We start from the raw sequence: 18,361 nt of genomic DNA, 5'->3' as shown, positions 1-18,361 counted from the left end.
TGAAATAGTAACTTACATAAGGTGTGAGGGATGCTAGGGAGATGGAGCCCTGTACCAAATGTAAAAACACATTCCTACATTACTTGACTTGGCTGCAAAGTTTGAACATCATAGAAGTAGGAAAACCTTCATTTGTTTGATACTTAGGAAATTGTGACGTTTTTGGTTTTGCGACCATTGGTTGGCTTCTTTGTCAAAAGTCAATCATTCTTTTTTTTTTTTATCTGGGGAGTTCTCAGGTAGAAAATAAAACCAAACATATAAGGTTTATTACAAGAAAATTTATTATAACTGTGTGGCTGAATTATACTTAATTTATTTTTCTTTTCTTTTTTTGTGTGTATTTTTTAGGACAAGACAAGGAAAGCAAAGGAATATTCACTGAATGTCTTCTATATGCCAGGCCCTTTGTGTGTTGACTATTATTTAATCCTCAGAGCACCCAGGAGTGAGGTTAATAGATGTTAAACTTAGCTCATTAAGGGGTGGAGTAGGAAACACACTGATTGGTCTGATTACAGTGCCTACCTATATAGCCTCCTTCCAATTATAGTAAATGACACCCCTTGGAATAGGGAGGTGGATGACTACTGTTGTTGTGGCAAGCCACAAGGAACTGTTGACAATCTTTCATGCATATTAGATATCTGTGCAAGACGTGGAACCCAGGAAGACTGGGGTTGTGCTGCAAAGAAAAGCTCTCAAAAGAGAAGTTGAAGGTGATTCTATATTCAGGTAATTTATAGCCATGGTAGACTATGTTATCATCTTTTATGAAGCGTTGTTTAAAATAATAAATGCAAACAAGATTAGGAAAATGTATATAAGGCCGTTTATGAATATAAGCAAGTGGGCTTCCTGATCTTTTAAGGTTCACTGAGTCATGAATGAGTTGAACACATGACCCTACAGAGAGACCTATATTTAAAAGCTGTGTATCTAATAACAAATATCTGACCTATTCAACATAGCCAGCCTTATGTGAACACAAGTCTCCAGTTAACCGTCTCATCATTTATTAATTTAACTAACTTTTATGTTGGCTTGTTTGCAAAGAATTTTGGAATGCCTTTATTAAATTCTGCAGTTCTCTCTCTGGCAGATAAAAGAGTTTGTGGTGTTATCTTCCTGAAGCTATGTTGATTGTTATGAAGATGTCTCTATACTAAATGCCCTTTATATGAGAGAGCTTTATGGTATATCTAAAGGTTTTAGCTACACTTTTATTTGTTCTTTGTCCATTTCTGTATGGGACCATTAGGAAATGCAATGTGATTACAGTAGATTCCCGATTTTGGTGTTTCTACATAAAGAAATATCCTAGCTTCCTTTTAATGTATGCTAAATAGTAACATTGTTAGTTTTATAATGTCTCAGCTTGAGCAAGGAAATATAGTTCGTAGTGTGATAAAAGCAATACTCTCAATTTAAATCCGAGGTCCCTGTCGTTATGTGTTATTGTTGTCATTTCTGGATACAACCTTAAAAGCTATTTTTTATCTTAAGCATTATTCTTTTGATATATGTCCTAAGATTTGACCTTCCTGAATAGAACAATCCCACATCATGGTTCAACTAAAAGAATGCATGCTGTGAAAAAGTTCATGATGAATGATTTGTAATCTCAGGTGTCTTTTACATCTTTAGAAAAGCTTCTATACCTCAGTCTGTAGATTGAGCTGTGGCTCAGGTAGGATTGGAATCAATGCCACACCAAGTTGTCAAAGGAGACAATGTATAAAAACTGGAGAAAAATAAGACAGCACCAAAGATTACTTAGTTAATTTTAATTATTTAATTTAATTTTAAGGGTTAGTTAAAAAGGATTAATTGCTTAATAGTATGGGCTTTTTTAACTTCAATTTAAAGATGTGATTATGTATGTAAATTGGTATTTTCTTTTGAAAGCAAGTACCTTTCTTTACAAAGTTGATATAGCCTAGTATCACACCGTAATCACTTCTCAGGGTCAGTGCCATGATGGCTGCATTTGAAGGACACTATCTTCTATGGAGATTTTTCCGTAGTAATTCTGAAAACTTGACTCACTGAGAAGATGAAGCTATTATAGCCACACCTACACTTTGGTGCTCCAGAGAAATGTGATATCAAAAGCACCCCTAAATTCCTTGTACTATTAGTTTTAACTTGTATAGCAAAGCAGGTCTTTTATTTTAAACAACTCGTACCAGAATTCCTCTTAGAGAGAGAACTGTCTTTGATTTTGAACATACTTTGGCCAGCCTTTGTAATTGTGGACTCAAGGATACTAACAGCATAATCTAGAGAAAGAGTAAAAGAGATAGTTAAACACTGCCCATAAGAAGTTAACAGAAATATTGGGACTGAGAGAGCAGCGAGAGATAGAGAAGATAGAAAGTAAGGTGGTGAGAATGGAGGAAGCCAAGTGCATGGCAAATGGCTGGAGCTTGTGGGGAAGTACAGCCAAGGGAAACACCTTGTGCAGGTGGGGGCAGGTAATTTCAGAGCAGGTATGTCTGTCCTGGGTGGCAATGCAATCCTTCTCAACTGCGCAAAACGATTAGTAAAACTTGCAACCTGTGCCCATTTTTTAATCAGAGGTCCGTTAAGAGGATACCATCAGGGCAATTGCCAGGAGGCTAATCAGAGAGGGAAAGGTGCTTCACATACAAAACAAAAAACAAACTTTGCATTTATTTCTGCAACAAGTGTTTACTGACTTATTTGTCAAGCATTTTTCCAAGTGCTGGAGCCATAGTAGTGAATAAAACAGATGAAAGTCTCTGCCCTTAAAAGGAGCTTATATTCTAATGGAAAGAGAACAAAGGAACATGTTGATCAATTACTAAGGCATCTAATAATGCTATGGATAAAAATAAAACAATTTAGATAATAGGAGATGGGAAAGGGGGAGGGATGCACTTTAAAATCGTGTAGTCAGATTAGGCATCTCAGAGAAGGTGAGATGTGAACAAAGACTTAGAAAGGAGTGTGGGAGTCAGCCCACTAATTGTTTTGGGGAGAGCATTTCAGGTAAAGGGAACAGGATGTGCCTCTCAGGATGTGCTCCAGGAGCAACAAGAAATCAGTGCTTGGAGTGAAGGAACTGAGGAGTAAAGGCGCCAGAGTACACAGGGCTTCTTAGGCCATTGTAGGAATGTGGGTTTTTACTCTGAATGAAGAAGCATGGTGCTGTCAGAAGATTTTGAGTAGAAAAGTACCTTTGTAGTTGTCCCACAGTCTTGGATATTCTATTCTGGGTTTTTTTTTCCAGTTTCTGTTCTCTTTGCTTTTTGGGTTTTGAGGATTCTCTTGATACATCCTCTAGCTCAGAGATTCTCTCCTCAGCCATGTCCAGTTTACTAATGAGCCCGTCAAAGGCAGTGTTCATTTCCGGTACGGTGTTTTATGTTTTTTTTTTTCGTTTTTTTTTTTTAATCTCTAGCATTCCTTTTTGGTTCTTTCTTAAGAGTCCCATCTCTCTGCTTACATTTTCCATCTTTTCTTGCATGCTGTCTACTTTATTCATTAGAGTTGTCTTAAATTTCTGGTCTGATAATTCCAACACCCCTGCCATGTCTGGTTTTCATGTTTGTTCTGTCTTTTCAAGTTGCTTTTGTTTTTCCTGTCAGTATGCCTTACAATTTTTTGTTGACAGTCAAGCATGATGTACTGGCTAAAAAGAATGGCTGTAATGGGCCATTAGTAATATTGGGGTGAGGAGTGCAGGGTGGGGAAGTGTTCTATGGTCTTATGATCAGCTCTCAGTCTTTCAGTGAGCCTGTGTCTCTTGACATGATTGTACAATTGTTTCCCAGTTTTTTCTCCCCCTTTAGGTGGCACAGGATGGCTAGAATGGCTAGAGTTGGCTATTTTCCTTCTCCCGTGTGAAAGACTAGAGTCAGCTGGAGTTAAGTATTTTCCTGCCCCCATTTCAGAGAGGCTCTGATAATACTCTAACAGGTTAATATGGTTACAATCACAGGAGGGTTAACCAGGTTCCCCTGAGGTCAGACTTTGTTGAGAACCGAGTGCTCTGGCGTACTTTTCACTTCTCTGCTGGGCGCACATCCTTGTGTGCTTTTCTCTGATATTTACTGTGCCATCTGGTCAAGCTCCTGTAGGTAAATCTCACAACATTGTGAGGTCCCCTCCATGACTGGGTCCCTCTGGAACTTTTAATTCCCAGACTTGTCCACACTGAGCCTCCAGCAAATCGTCAATTACAGTTCAGGTTCTTCTACTCGGGCACTGGTTCCCATGGTGGTTTCTGCTGGTGAGTCTGTATTCCTGTAATCTAAGACTCCTTGTATTTGCTTCCATATACATTTTAGAAATTTTTTTTTTCTGTCTGTGAAAAATTTCATTGGGATTTTGAAAAGAATTGTGGAATTGTGTTAAATTTGCAGGTCGCTTTGGGTAGCATGGGTATTTTAACCGTATTGATTCTTCCAATCCATGAACGTGAGATATCTTTCCATGTGTGTCATCTTCAATTTCTCTCATCGTGTTTTATTGTTTTCAGTGTACAGATCTTTCACCTTCTTGGTTAAATTTCTTCCTATTTTATGCTTTTTGCTGCTTTCCGAAATGGGTTGTCCATTATGATAGTGACGTTTGTCTGGGATATATTTCGAAATGAAATCATGTATGTGTTCCTGATAGGCTGGATAAACGGCGTGAGAAAGAGAGGACTCGAGATCACCCTAAGATTTGTATTCTGAAAAAGTAGATGGTTTAAATTATCATTACGTGAGATATGGAAGAATGAGGCTAGAGCAGGTTTGAGGGGGCAGTTTATGAACAGAAACTTGGCTGTGTTAAATTTGAGAAAATTATTAGGTTTTCAAATGGAGGTGCAAAGGAGATGTTGGATAAATGAGTCTGGAGTTCAGGGAGAGGAATGAGCTAGAGGTATAAATTTGGGAGCTTGGGTATGCAGGTGATATTTAATGGTATGAGACTATCTATGATTCCAAGGGAGTGTAAATGGAGAAAGAAGGAATCCAATGACTGCGCCTTGAGGAAACCCAAGGTGAAGAGATCAAGGATTTTGTAAAATCGGAAATTCACAATTAGAAATGGTCATAATAATTTAAGACCCTAGGAAAATAAAGCTTGACAAGGGCCTCAGAATTCAAGGAAAAGAAGATGGGAGGCTTGAGCCAAATCTCATATGCACGGTGACCTTTTTTGATCTCTTGGCCCTATGAGAACGATGTGAATGTGTGGCTAATGTTTCTTTCTATACTAACCATTTGAATTCAACACCACTGGGATGAATACCGGTAGCTTGCGTTAGTGATAAATAACCCTAAAAGGCAGGGTTATATGAATGTCATGGGCAGCAGTGGTAAACCACCCAATGCCAGGAAAAAGCCCATTTCCTAGAATTTAGGCCATGTTTCTGTTTTCATCAGAATAGCCAATGATCTAATGTACCCAAGAATCCAGGCAACATAACTTGCTGTTGATCTGGGTTAGGGATACATAGCGCTCACTGATTTGTTGTTATATCGATGTCACAGAGTGAAATGGCAGGGAAATTGGTGGTCCAGATGTGGTGTTTTGTACAATATGTGAATGCTGCTAGGTCTCACAATGCTACAGAATGACGAGGTGCTGCTTATTACATGAAAGTTTGTTTTCGTTATATTAGCATTAACTCAAAAGTTTTACATTTATGGTTCTTAAGGGGGAAAAGGAATGACTGTGCTTTATATAACTGGGGTGAATTAATCAATAGTCCAACTATTTAACTCTGGCAATTACATCATTTTAGACTCAATTTTGTTTTATGTCTTTTAATTCTTTTATAAGACCTTGTTATACATCAGGGTAAGGAGGATAGAATATATTTTAGAATATGGAAAGTTTCTGAACTAAGTATACAATATAAAAAAACTTTAGTGTTTGGAGATCAATATTCTTCTGTTAGGTAGAGGAATAAGTTAAAGTTATTCTGGGGAGGTCATGACTGAATTGAATAAAATCATTGCTTTTCACTCACCACACACCTTCAACCTTAAATCACTTAAATTTTCCCCTAGTTTCCTAAAGGAAACCTAGGGATATGACCAGTGTTTCTTTCCAATATTATGAATCTGAAAATAAACATTTTCTACTGTTTTATATTTCCTAAGTATGTTATATCTATTTGGTTCTATATTTTAAAATATACTACCTTGTGTAGATTTTAATATACCATTGTTTTCTGCTAACACAGTCTGATATTTATACACATATATTTTCCCTGATTACTTAAATTTGTTAAAGTAGCATATCAGGCAGATTGATAGAAAGATGGAAGTCTCATCTTGAAATATCCACCCATCCTTATTTTATCTCAAAGTAAACTTTGGATTGATTCTACCAGATACAGATCAGTAGGGAATGGAGTTGAGATCTGAAGAATTAATTAGGGCAGAGTATACTCTGAAACATATTCAAATTAGGACAAATCAAGTGAGGAGATTATAAGCCAATGTTTTTAGAGAGAAATTAAGGTTATGGACAGGGCAGCTTGAGGACTGCAAAAGACTACGTCAATGTTTTAAAACCACTTCCATATTTTTGGCATCTACTGTGTGGTCCAGAAGTGTTTGCTGATGAATGAATGAATGAATGAATGAATGAATACAATGACACTGAATCCAAGGAACGGTAAATGAAGCCCTATGGAATTTGGAGGCAAGAGCCAGAGCTAAACATAGAAGCAAAAAAAGGAAGAGTATTAGAGACAGCCATGAAAACCATAGCGATACCCATGGTTTGTTTTAATGGTCTACGTGTATCGTCAGACATGCTTAAAGGATGAGGGCCAATACAATTCAATTATGCTGTTTGTTTTGCATACTTTTTCCTCCCCTTAGAATATCAAATCATTTCAAGAGAGAATTTGTAAGAAGTTTCTTGTATAATTATGATAGTATCAGATACATTAGCCTTCTAAGTAGTCCAGCATTGAAAACAAAATACTCATTGAAATATGAATGCTGCTGTGAATTTAAAAATATACTCCTTTAAAGAATTGCAACTTCTGCATGTATTTTGTAACTTTTTATTATGGAATAATTTCAGACTTACAGAATTCCCTTGCACCCTTCACCCAGATTGCCCAAATATTTTGTCATTATTTCTATTTCAGATATTATACCCCCCTACCTCTAAATAATCCAGTGTATTTATTTTAACAGCAGTACAGGGATCAAAATCAGGAAATTAACATTGTCAAAATTCTGTTATTACAGACCTTCTGTAAATTTCAACAAATGCCTCAGTTGTGTCCTTAACAACAAAATATTTTTTTTTCTGGTCCAGAATCTAACCCAGGTCACACTTGGCATTTAGTTGCCATGTGTCTGTAGTCTCCTTCCTCTGAATTCTCAATACTCTTTCTTTGTCTTTCATGACCTTGGTATGTTTAAAGTGATAAACCAGTTCTTCGGTAGAATGTCCCTCAGTTTGGTTTATCTATATGTTTTCTTGCAATTAGATTCAGGTTATAGATTTTGGGCAGGAACACCAAGGAAGAGATGCTGTATCCTTCTGGCTGCATCATATCAGGAGACACAGGATGTCATCCTGTCCATTACTATATGCAAAAATAACTTGGCCCTGCCTCCCCGGCGTGGGCATGTTATTCATTTGAAATACAGTTAGGTTCATTTGTTTCTGTTATATTCTTTTTTGGATCCTCCTCTCCATTCTTCTTCTTATTACTTTTAGTATATAATACATCAGAAAAATATACAAAAGTCAGTTAGTATATAATACATAGGAAAAACATACAAAAGTCAGAACTACACAGGAATCTACAGATCAAAGACCAATGTGAAGATTCTCTCAATGAGTTGTAGGTCAGGACTCCAGTAATCATCTGATCTAACTACAGCAGCAGCAGCTGGAACCCTGATTCCAACACCACGCAAAATATCTGGTATTCCCCTTTCTCTAGTGCATGGCTGCCTGAGTAAAAAGTCATAAGTTCTTTGGGGGAAATCAGTGCTGCATACTCTTGCGATGGTTTTGTCGTTTTTCCTCATTGGGTTGCTGCACATTTTCAGCTGATAGGCTTTGGGTCTGAGGACTGCTCAGGGCTGGAAATTGGGCAGGGGATTGTGGCTTTCTATTGAGAAACTGGCTTTAGCTTTTTGCCCAACTATTCTGATTTTTTTTGATTCTATATATTAAACAATGCCCTTGTCGGCTGTTTATCTATCACATTTCTAAGACCATGTTCTCTTAACCATTTCCATACATCTCTCTAGGTTAGGCCTTCTAGCTGCCATTCTGATCTTGCCTGTTGCAATGATGGCCACCTTGCTTCTGATGGTTAAGTGCCGCCACCAGGCCTGTTTTCCCAGCATCTCGTCATGCCCGTTGCTGTTAGAGAACCCAGTTTGTAACAGAATCTCCCGCTGTCAGTGCTGCTTACACAGCCCAGCTACCCCTGGCCTCGACATGATGCTGTCCGCCTTCTCCTTGGTACATTCCTTATCACTTTTGTAAATAGAATGGAGCGTACTCTGGACCCTCCTGAGAAATGTAGTTAGCGGAAGCTTTCTGGTTTTTGTTTTTCCTATGTTTTTGTTTTTGTTTGTTTGTTTGTTTTGGTCTTATATAGTGGATTTATTTTACCAGGCCCACTTTCTGAGCCTTTTCATCTTTTACTTCATGGTATATTAGCCCAGTCCTGAAGCTCATGTGGTTAAATTCACTCTTATCCCTGAGCAGACCCTAATCATGCTGACATTTGACCCTAGTTATGAATCTAGCAGCCAAAAGGGGAGTTGGGGGCATCATGGGGGAGGCAAGTATTATGCTATAAGGCACTTGTCTCACCTGAGGCTTCCATATAATTTTCAAGCAAGGGGTGAGGGCTTTATCTACCAACAAAAGGGAGTGCAGACACAGAAGTATCTAAGTAATTAAGGGATTCAAGTTTAAGTACATCTACCCAGGTATCCCCATCACTTTCTCAATAACCTAACCCTTCTCGATCAGGACCCTGATTTTTGGCATCTTACCATGGCTGAGAATTCAGCCTTCTCTGAAGTCCTACCACTCTTATAACGACATCCTATGCCTATTCTTCCACTCCGTTTCCCCAACTGCAGGAGATGGGGATCTCTATAATGGAGTCCAAGAGGACCTCTGACCCTCACAATGTGCTGTACGTTGCTGATTACTAGATCTGGGCTTGTCATTTGTGCTTTAAATGAATCAGTAGTACTTAGTAACACAAGCCCCATACCACTGTCCTTCTGTTCTTTCCACTACGCTTCTCAAATACAAGAGGTATTCCCCAGGTAGTATCTCCCTTCCACTTTTTCCAGTCTCTGTTACAGCATGCCATGACCCATCAATACTTTATCTACCACCAGTGATATGGCTCTCATTACAAGAGGTTCGTCTCATGTTTAGAGTCTCTTCTTTAAGATTGTCACGATACCAACTATACTAGGTCTAGTTCCTTAGAAACAGAGTCTGAGACAGAGATTCTTGTGCAATGGATTTATTGAAAGAGCTCTCCTAGGAGAAAGGTGAGGGAGAGAAGCCAAAAGAGAATAAAGGAAAGGACGAAGCAAGAGTGTGGCTTCAGCTGGAGAGAATCTTCAATCTGATCCCATGGGGATCTCTGGGGCACTAATTATCTCACAGAGTTGACTCCACCCAGGGGAGGAGCCGGCAACCTGTGGATCTCATATAAGTCAGCAATTGCCTTTTCACTGCTCCGGGCGCATAGACGTAATTTCCTTGACAAGGTGACTCCCATATTGCAAGGCCAATTCTGCAGACAAGGGGCAGTTGAGAGCAGCCAATAAAGCAACTGGGGGATCGGCGCACTGTTCCAGGAAAAGGGATCCAGGGGGCATGCCTACAGTGTCCACAACTTAGGGAGTTACACCCAATAATTAGAAGTGGAAGAAAGGCAACGGGGGTAAATGGTTTATTATTACTCCTACTGTCTCATCTTCTGTCAGTACCTCCCATTAGCTAATGCAGCTGGATACAGAGGAAGAGGGTGCCTGTTGATGCATGGCATGAGAGCAGAGAGGTGAAATGGAGAAGAGTGATACTGGAGAGGCAAACGAAAAATGCCTATACTACTCAAAATTATATTACAACCAATAATCACTTGAATGTGGGTTTTATCCTAGTAATAAAAAATATGGAAATTAAAAACAAAATTTAAGTATGTCTTTTTAGCCTTCAATTTGCTAAGAAGATTGCTAAGTATGTGGGAATTAAGCCGCCTTATACATTGTTGATGAAATTTAAACTTTTTTTTTTTGGATGAAAATTTGGCAATCGATTTCAAATGTTTTAAAAAATTACATAAATCATTTAACTTAGAAATCACACAAACAGAAACTTACCCTACCAAAATGTTATGAAATTTACAAAAATATTTACAAAAATTCAATCTAAGAAAAATGTCACAGAAGCTAAAGATTTAGCTCCAAGAGGAGTCATACTACTGCCTATAGTAGGAAAGTACTTCACAGTAGATGCTTAAGAGAACAAAGCATGTTTGTAACAGTCTGCATAGAGTTATCCTGTTTTATGAATTAAAATGTTTTTTGAAGGACCAAATTTTTAAAAAGCTAATGTTTGCATTACCTTTACAAATGGGGGAGGGAAATTAAGTGTCAGGGTACAAATTTCAAACTTCACACATTCAAAAGAATAAAAGATACATGGTCCTTACAGAGACTAAATCGAAACAATTATTGAGGCAACTGTGTGCAAATTTGAACTTTTGATCAATTTTCTCTCGCAACATGTAACTTAAAAGGGAGCCCCAATCTATAGGAGGCTACGTATGTATATAGGCATATCCTCATCAGGATAATTGCAAACAGCACGTTCTGATCTCAGGTCTGTAACATGCTTTCAGCTCTTTCATGTTTTGAAGACACCGCAAGAGCAATGATATTTATGTTCCCCAGGACTGTTTTCCAAGCTTTGCTCAGACAGCACCTCCACTTTCGTTCTGTATCCCCTGACCCCCTTGATCTTGTGATTTGTCTAGTGGATCGTGCTTGACAACATCATGTGGCCTTTCATCAGAACTGTTTGTTTTCTTTTTCTTTAAATTGTTTTAAATTTATTGGGGTGACAGTGGTTAGTAAAATTACATAGGTTTCAGGTGTACAATTCTGTAATACATCATCTATAGATCACATTGCGTGGTCACCACTCAAGAGTCAGTTCTCTTTCCATCACCATATATTTGATCGCTTTTGCCTTCTTCTACCTCCCTCCTCCCCTCTTACCCTCTGGTAACCACTAAACTGTTGTCTGTCTACTCATATATGTTTTTGTTTCTTTGCTTGTTTGTTTTGTTCATTTGTTGCTTTCAGTTTCATATCCCACATATGAGCGAAGTCATATGGTTCTCGACTTTTTCTGTCTGACTTATTTCACTTAGCATGATAAGGGAAATAAAAGCAAAAATAAATGAATGGGATTACATCAAAGTAAAAAAAAAAATCAGCTGTTTTTATCCAGTAATATCCCAACAATATAGAATGAAAAACTTAAGATCCAGCTAGTCTCCATTCACCCAGTTCCACATATATTTAATAAATGTCGGCTATGTTCAAGTCACTGTCAAAATATTATGAAAACTTGGCAATGACAAAAGGGACTATTGGGTGTTCTTTCAATGCAGTGCTGAGTTTGTCCTTTTGATTAACTCTTTATTGGCTAGGCTATTTTAAAACTCTGAAGGGGCAGAGATGAGCTTGTAGATTAATGTTGGGAAGAGATGCAAATAATTTCTTTCCAGTAGAATAGGTATTCACAAAGGTTACAGTTTATTAACCTATTGTCCATTAACCAGTTTTGTAGCTCATGCAGCAATCTTATCTTAACATTCTTTATTAAATGTTCTATAAATAGCTCCTTAAATTTTCAGTTGAACTAGCTTTAACGTTGCTTCATTAACTAATGAGTTAAATAATATCTTTGACATGTTCATTTTACATTTTTATGTGAGATATACTTTAGAATGGTATATGTTAGCAGCTCAAGCCTACGTGTTATATCTCTGATGCCTCATTAAAATTGAGAACAAGTTAGAAGCTATGAGTGATAATGGAGAACAACCTATCATTATGTTGAAGATAGTGATGGTAGTGGTGACGGTATTTGCATGTAAGCAGAAGCACATGAGAAACTAAAATAATCATTGATACAGGTTTAAAAGAAAATATTCCACATTGGAAAATACAGTGCAGGTCTCTTATGAAAAATTTTTAATGGATGTTATTTTTATAGTGTTCACATGAACAATTTTTCATAGTTATCACTGAACTTTTCAAATTTTATCTTCTGTTCATTCTTACAAATTTTCCTGTTGCTGCTTTCCTCAAAAACTCTTAAGAGATGAAGGCAGAGTAATTATACCTGCATATGGATGAGCAAACTAATACAATGATATAAGGTGTTTCTCCCACCCACACAGAGGAACATCCTGTAAAAGGATAATTAATACTCTCTTTAAGTCAAAACAATTCATGGTGACAACAAAAGTCTTCACAATTAAATTTCTCAATGGGAAGTCATTAAATTACTAGATAATTTTAAAGCAACAACCAGACTTAAAACTGTAACCATTGAATTCAGGTCTGTGAAATCATAGCCCTTTACTGAATGCAAGATAAAAGAACTATGCATCCAAATCTAATGATGCTTGCATCCCCATCAGGGGTAACAGGCTGAATTTAATGTAAAGGATTTTACTATATCATCAGGCTCTCCACTTTGCCAAGTGTTTAAAACTAGATTTTTCCACAGAGTGATTACAGCTGTGTTTCCAATTTAGATTTCTGTTTCTGGATAGTTAAATATAAAAATTGCTTTTAATTTAATGACCTGTCAATGACTGAATAGTACATTTGTTTTTCTTCTGGAGGAGGAGGGTACATCTACATAGATTCTTTTTTTTTTTTTTCATTTTAGTAATTCTTTCAGTATAGGAAAATTTCTGCAAACATTTGCCTGAAGATGCTCAACTATTTTAAAATTCTTATTCTGCAATTGTTTTCTTTTATTTTCAATTTTGCTACCTCTTCCTGTTGGGCAACTCTGTAATAGCTTTTACATTTGAAAAGTCCCAAATGTGATATGATCAACCAGGATATTTTGATATAAATGTTTAATAATTTTCTTCTGTGTATTTAGTTTTGGCTTCAGAGTCTAAAGATTTAGTTTTATGACTTGTCTCACAGATCATAATATTATGCCTTTGTGAGGAGACTGCCCTATTTTGTGAGACCTTTTCCCCTTATCTACTGTTTCAGACATTTTGCGAAGGTAGATGTTGACTGACTGACAATTAGAATTGTGGAAAGAAAAATGTCATTGATGAAAGCATGACGCCTTCTAGAGAACAGAGGGTGAATCAGAGCCATCTAGGTGACAACTGTTATCAGATGCATTTCCTGTACGTTTTTCTGGTCACAAGAAAAGCTGTCAGGATAAAAAAATAAAAGGATCATTTAGTTCTTCACATTTAAATTTCAGAACAATCCTGAGACAATTTTGGCTATTTGAAAAACTTCTGGGATTGATTCATCCTGTCCTCTGGTCACACTGAATAATTAACCTTGAATAATTAACCTTGATTAGGTGAAAATGAATAATAAGTGACTGGAATCCCTTGTTCTTTATCTATCTATCATCTATCTATCTATCTATCACTTACACTCCAAATTGTAGTCCTTGAAGAAATCTCAGCATTTAAGTTTCTTCTACAGAAGTTGAATACTATACCAATGATTTGGGATGATTCTAACACAATCTGAAATACTTAAAAATCAAAATGTCAGGATTAAACCTAAATATTCCACCTTATGTCATACTTGAACCTCTAGTAAATTGTCCCAAATAGTACTTTTTCCAGACAGTCCTGTGAACAAAAATCTATCTCCTTGTAAATTCTATCCATTGTTTCTGATTGTGTCCTCTAATTGCTTTTCCCATCTGTGTCAGATTTATGAATCACAGTGCTTGCTAGGTTCATAGCACCTTTTAAAGAAAGTTACATCACCTATATATTTAGTAAGGAGGTTATCTAGATGACTGTATCTTAAAGCTTTAAATGTTTGCATACTTGATCCCTGGGCAACCAAGTCATAGGTTTACACTGTCAACTTTGGTATGGCCAAAAGATAAGTTAGGTCAGTGGAATTCTCCCTCTTCGGTTCTTCAATTGTGAATTATAAAATAACTGAAGCAATTGGTAGTAAGGATAAAAGGGCAGTATCTGCAGAGCAAGAGTGAAACTTAGAGTGGATGTCATAAGAAGTCTAAATAAGGGAAAAGAAGATACTCTGAGTAAATAGGAACATGAGGATAGAGAACCACATGCATGGAACAGAGGACAACAAAGCTGGCTGATGGCAAAATAAGCCAAATGACAGTTAAAGGGAACAAACAAACAAACAAAAGGCAAAGGGGATAGTAATGGTAATAGTAGTACAGTATAAACTGAATGGCCATGAAGCCATGTTCTAGTTTCTGGATCTAGTTTGTGATTCACTGAAATCCAGTGGTGTACTATTATCTCTTAGATGATTTCCAAATGATTCCTGTATACCGTGTTGGTTGTTATAACAACCACATCCCCATTTTACTGTAGTTAATTTTAAAAAGGCTCTGCTCTTTTTAAACACAAAGATTGTGTTTAAAGATCGTGTCCTCATAGATTTCCTCCATCTCATACTAAATATTTACTGTTACTCTGACCATTAAAGACAGTTTGGTATCCATTGAAATGGCCCCTCATGGGTACTCTTTGAGAATACCAATAAAAACATTATAACAAACTCATTAAGACATGGCATTTCATGTAACATATCACAAGCCTTTATGCTCCTTGAAGACTAAATTCTTGTTTGCAATTGTGATACAAAAATAAGACATTCCGAAAAGCAAAAGAAAAATGGTTTTGAAGGTATGGAATATGGAATGATAAGGTGAATTGCAAAGTAGACCAAGAAAGTCCAATTGTAAAACAAATCAGTGACTAAACATCTTCATTTATTTCTGGCCAAGATGGCGTAATGGAAACCCAATTTATCATCCCACCTGAAACAATAAAAAAATTGGACAAAATATGTGAAACAATGGTTTTGTGACATGGACTATAAGGCAACAAAGGATAGTGATAACTGACAGGGGAAATGAATAAGGTGAGTGTTATGATTGCCTCAGGCTACTTCCTGGAGAGAGTTTCCAGATAGATGCACAGGGAAGGGGAATGTAGGCAGAATATGGGGTCCCCTTGAGTTGAGGAGAGAGAGCTTGGAATTCAGAGAGCCCAGTGCAGGTCAGGGTCACAAGACAGTGGGATGCGGAGAAGAGAGCTGCACGAAGAGCTTCAGAGATCTACAGAAAGTCCCAGTAGAGTCCTCAGTGGAATGTTGCTCAGTGCCTTGTGTCATGGAACTAAGATTGGGGAAAGAACCATCCACAAAAGAGCAAAGGGGACAAATCTTTTTTTTTTTTTTAAGATTTTTATTGGGGAATTGGGGGATGAAAACAGCACTGGGGAATTGGGGGAAGGGGAACAGACAAGTTGCTGTCGTTTTGTTTTTCAGTCTAGTTATAGAGGACGTTGCTTCACTGGCCCAAGTTGGCACCATCATTGCGCTCTTCCCGGGTGAGGCAGATCAGTCGCCGGCTTCTGGACGGCCGCTCACTGCGGCTGCTGGCTGCACATGCTGGCTGCTGGCCACACATGGTAGCCCATGGCAACCCACTGCCACAGGGGCTGCAGCCTACGCCGTTGCCGGCAACTCAGGGCAGCCCAGCTCCAGGTTGAGCTCTTGTTGAGCATCTTAGCTGTAGAGGGCAGTGTCACTGGCCCTCATATGTGAGATCCGAACTGGGGCCCTCTGGTGTCCCAAGCCAGTTCTTAACCACTGCACCACTTGGCCGGCCCAAAGGGGAAAAATCTTAGGTTCATACAGTACCAGTATTCCCACCAACTAGAGTGAAAATCTCATGAATTCAGTGGTACTGGGTAGAGTACTTTGAAGGGATATTACCTCAACTCTGAAGCAAAGTAGCTCTACACTAATAGCTCCTCTGATGTCATCTTAAAAAGCTTAAAAGCAAGCTTTGGAACAATAAAAGTGATTCCATGTAATTTTACCATGTCTCAAAACAAAGCTAAATATATTTATAGAAAGACAAAGTATCCAGCACACAACAAGGTGGAAATCACAATGTTTGACATCCAGTTACAAATATTCAGGCATGCAAAGAAGGAAAACATGACACTTGGTGGGAAATTTCAATCAGTAGAAACGTATGCAGAAATGACACGTGATAGAATTAGTAGACAGACATTTAAATAGTTATTATAATTTTATTCTATATGTTCAAAAGGTTAAAGAAAGGTCAAAATAGCTTTTTTGCAATGGGTTTGCTGCTAGAACATAGGTATAGTGAAAACCACTGCTAAATCTAAACCAAAATGGGAAAGAAAAAGACACACATCAACATCGTTGTCACTGGACATATAGATCCTGCCAAGTCTACCACTACTGGTCATCTCATCTACAAATGTGGTGGGATCGACAAAAGAATCACTGGAAAATCTGAGAAGGCTGCTGAGATGGGAAAGGGCTCCTTCAGATATGCCTGTGTCTTGGATAAACTGAAAGCTGAACATGAGCTTGGTATCACCATGGATACCTCACTGTGGAAATTCAAGACCAGCGAGTATTATGTGACCATCATTGATGCCCTAGGACACAGAGACTTTATCAAAAACACAATTATGGGCACACATCAGGCTGACCGTGCTGTCCTGATCGTTGCTGCTGGTGTTGTGAATGTGAAGCAGGTGTCTCCAAGAATGGGCAGACCTGTGAGCATGCCCTTCTGGCTTACACACTGGGTGTGAAATAACTAATTGTTGCTGTCAACAAAATGGGTTCCACTGAGTCGCCTTACAACCAAAAGAGATACGAGGAAACCATTAAGGAAGTCAGCACCTACATTAAGAAAATTGGCTATAACCCTGACACAGTAGCATTTGTGCCAATTTCTGATTGGAATGGTGACAACATGCTGGAGCCAAGTGCTAACATGCCTTGGTTCAAGGGATGGAAAGTCATGCATAAAGAGGGCAGTGCCAGATAAACCACACTGCTTGAAGCTATGGATTGCATCCTGCCACCAACTCATCCAACTGACAAGCCCTAGCCTCTGCCCCTCCAGGATGTCTACAAAATTGGTGGTATAGGTACTGTCCCTGTGGGCTGGTGGAGACTAATGTCCTCAGACTCAGCATGGTGGTCACCTTGGCTCCAGTCAACGTTACAGCTAAAGTCAAGTCAGTTGAAATGCACCATGAAGCTTTGAGTAAAGCACTTCCTAGGGATAATGTGGGCTCCAATGTCAAGAATGTTTCTGTCAAAGACGCTTGTCATGGCAATGTGGCTGAGGACCGCAAAAATGACCCACCAATGGAGGTAGCTGGCTTCATGGCTCAGGTTATTATCCTGAACTATCATGCCAAATCAGTGCTGGCTATGCACCTGTGATGGATTGTCACACAGCTCATATTGTGTGCAAATTTGCTAAGCTGAAGAAGTTTGATCGTCATTCTGGGAAAAAGCTGGAAGATGGCTCAAAATTTTTGAAATCTGGCAATGCTGCCATCATTGACATGGTTCCTGGCAAGCTTATGTGTATTGAGAGCCTCTCTGACTACCCTCCTCTGGGCTGTTTTGCTTTTTGTGTCATGAGACTGACATTTGCTGTGGGTGTCATCAAAGCAATGGATAAGAAGGCAGCTGGAGCTGGGATGGTCACCAAGTCTGCCCAGAAAGCTCAGAAGGCTAAATGAATATTATCCCCAATATCTGCCAATCTGCCACCCCAGTCTTAATCAGTGGTGGAAGAGCGGTCTCAGAACAGTTTCTCTCAATTGGCCATTTAAGTTTAATAGTTCAAAGACTGGTTAATGATTACAATTCATCATCAAACCTTCAGAAGGAAAGGAGAGTGTTTCATGGATGACCTGTGTTGTGGTGGTATTTGTGTGTGTGTGTGTGTGTGGCAGTTTTTAAGTTATTAGTTTTTAATATCAGTACTTTTAATGGAAACAACTTGACCAAAAATCTGTCACAAAATTTTAAGACCCATTAAAATGACGTTTAATGAGGAAAAAAAATGATTGAGCTTGATAAATAGAGACATAGATGATGTAAAAACCCTAACAAAACTTCTAGAAATGAAAACTATTGTAGAATGATTGAAGTGAAGAATGCATTGGAAGACATTAATGTATTAAACATGTAGATAAAAGATCAATGATCTTGAAGAAAAATCAATAGAAACTATCCAAAAT

At 38.1% G+C, this 18,361-nt stretch overlaps 1 pseudogene; it reads left to right on the top strand.

The window, feature by feature from the left end:
• Nucleotides 1–16,477: 16,477 nt before the first annotated feature.
• Nucleotides 16,478–17,857, top strand: LOC109392346 (elongation factor 1-alpha 1 pseudogene; annotated as a pseudogene).
• Nucleotides 17,858–18,361: the final 504 nt, after the last annotated feature.

This window comes from Hipposideros armiger, unplaced genomic scaffold (assembly GCF_001890085.2).
Source record: "Hipposideros armiger isolate ML-2016 unplaced genomic scaffold, ASM189008v1 scaffold_327, whole genome shotgun sequence".
Classification (NCBI taxonomy): Eukaryota; Metazoa; Chordata; class Mammalia; order Chiroptera; family Hipposideridae; genus Hipposideros; species Hipposideros armiger.
The sequence above is the reverse complement of the archived record's forward strand: the minus strand, read 5'-3'. Positions and strand labels throughout refer to the sequence as shown.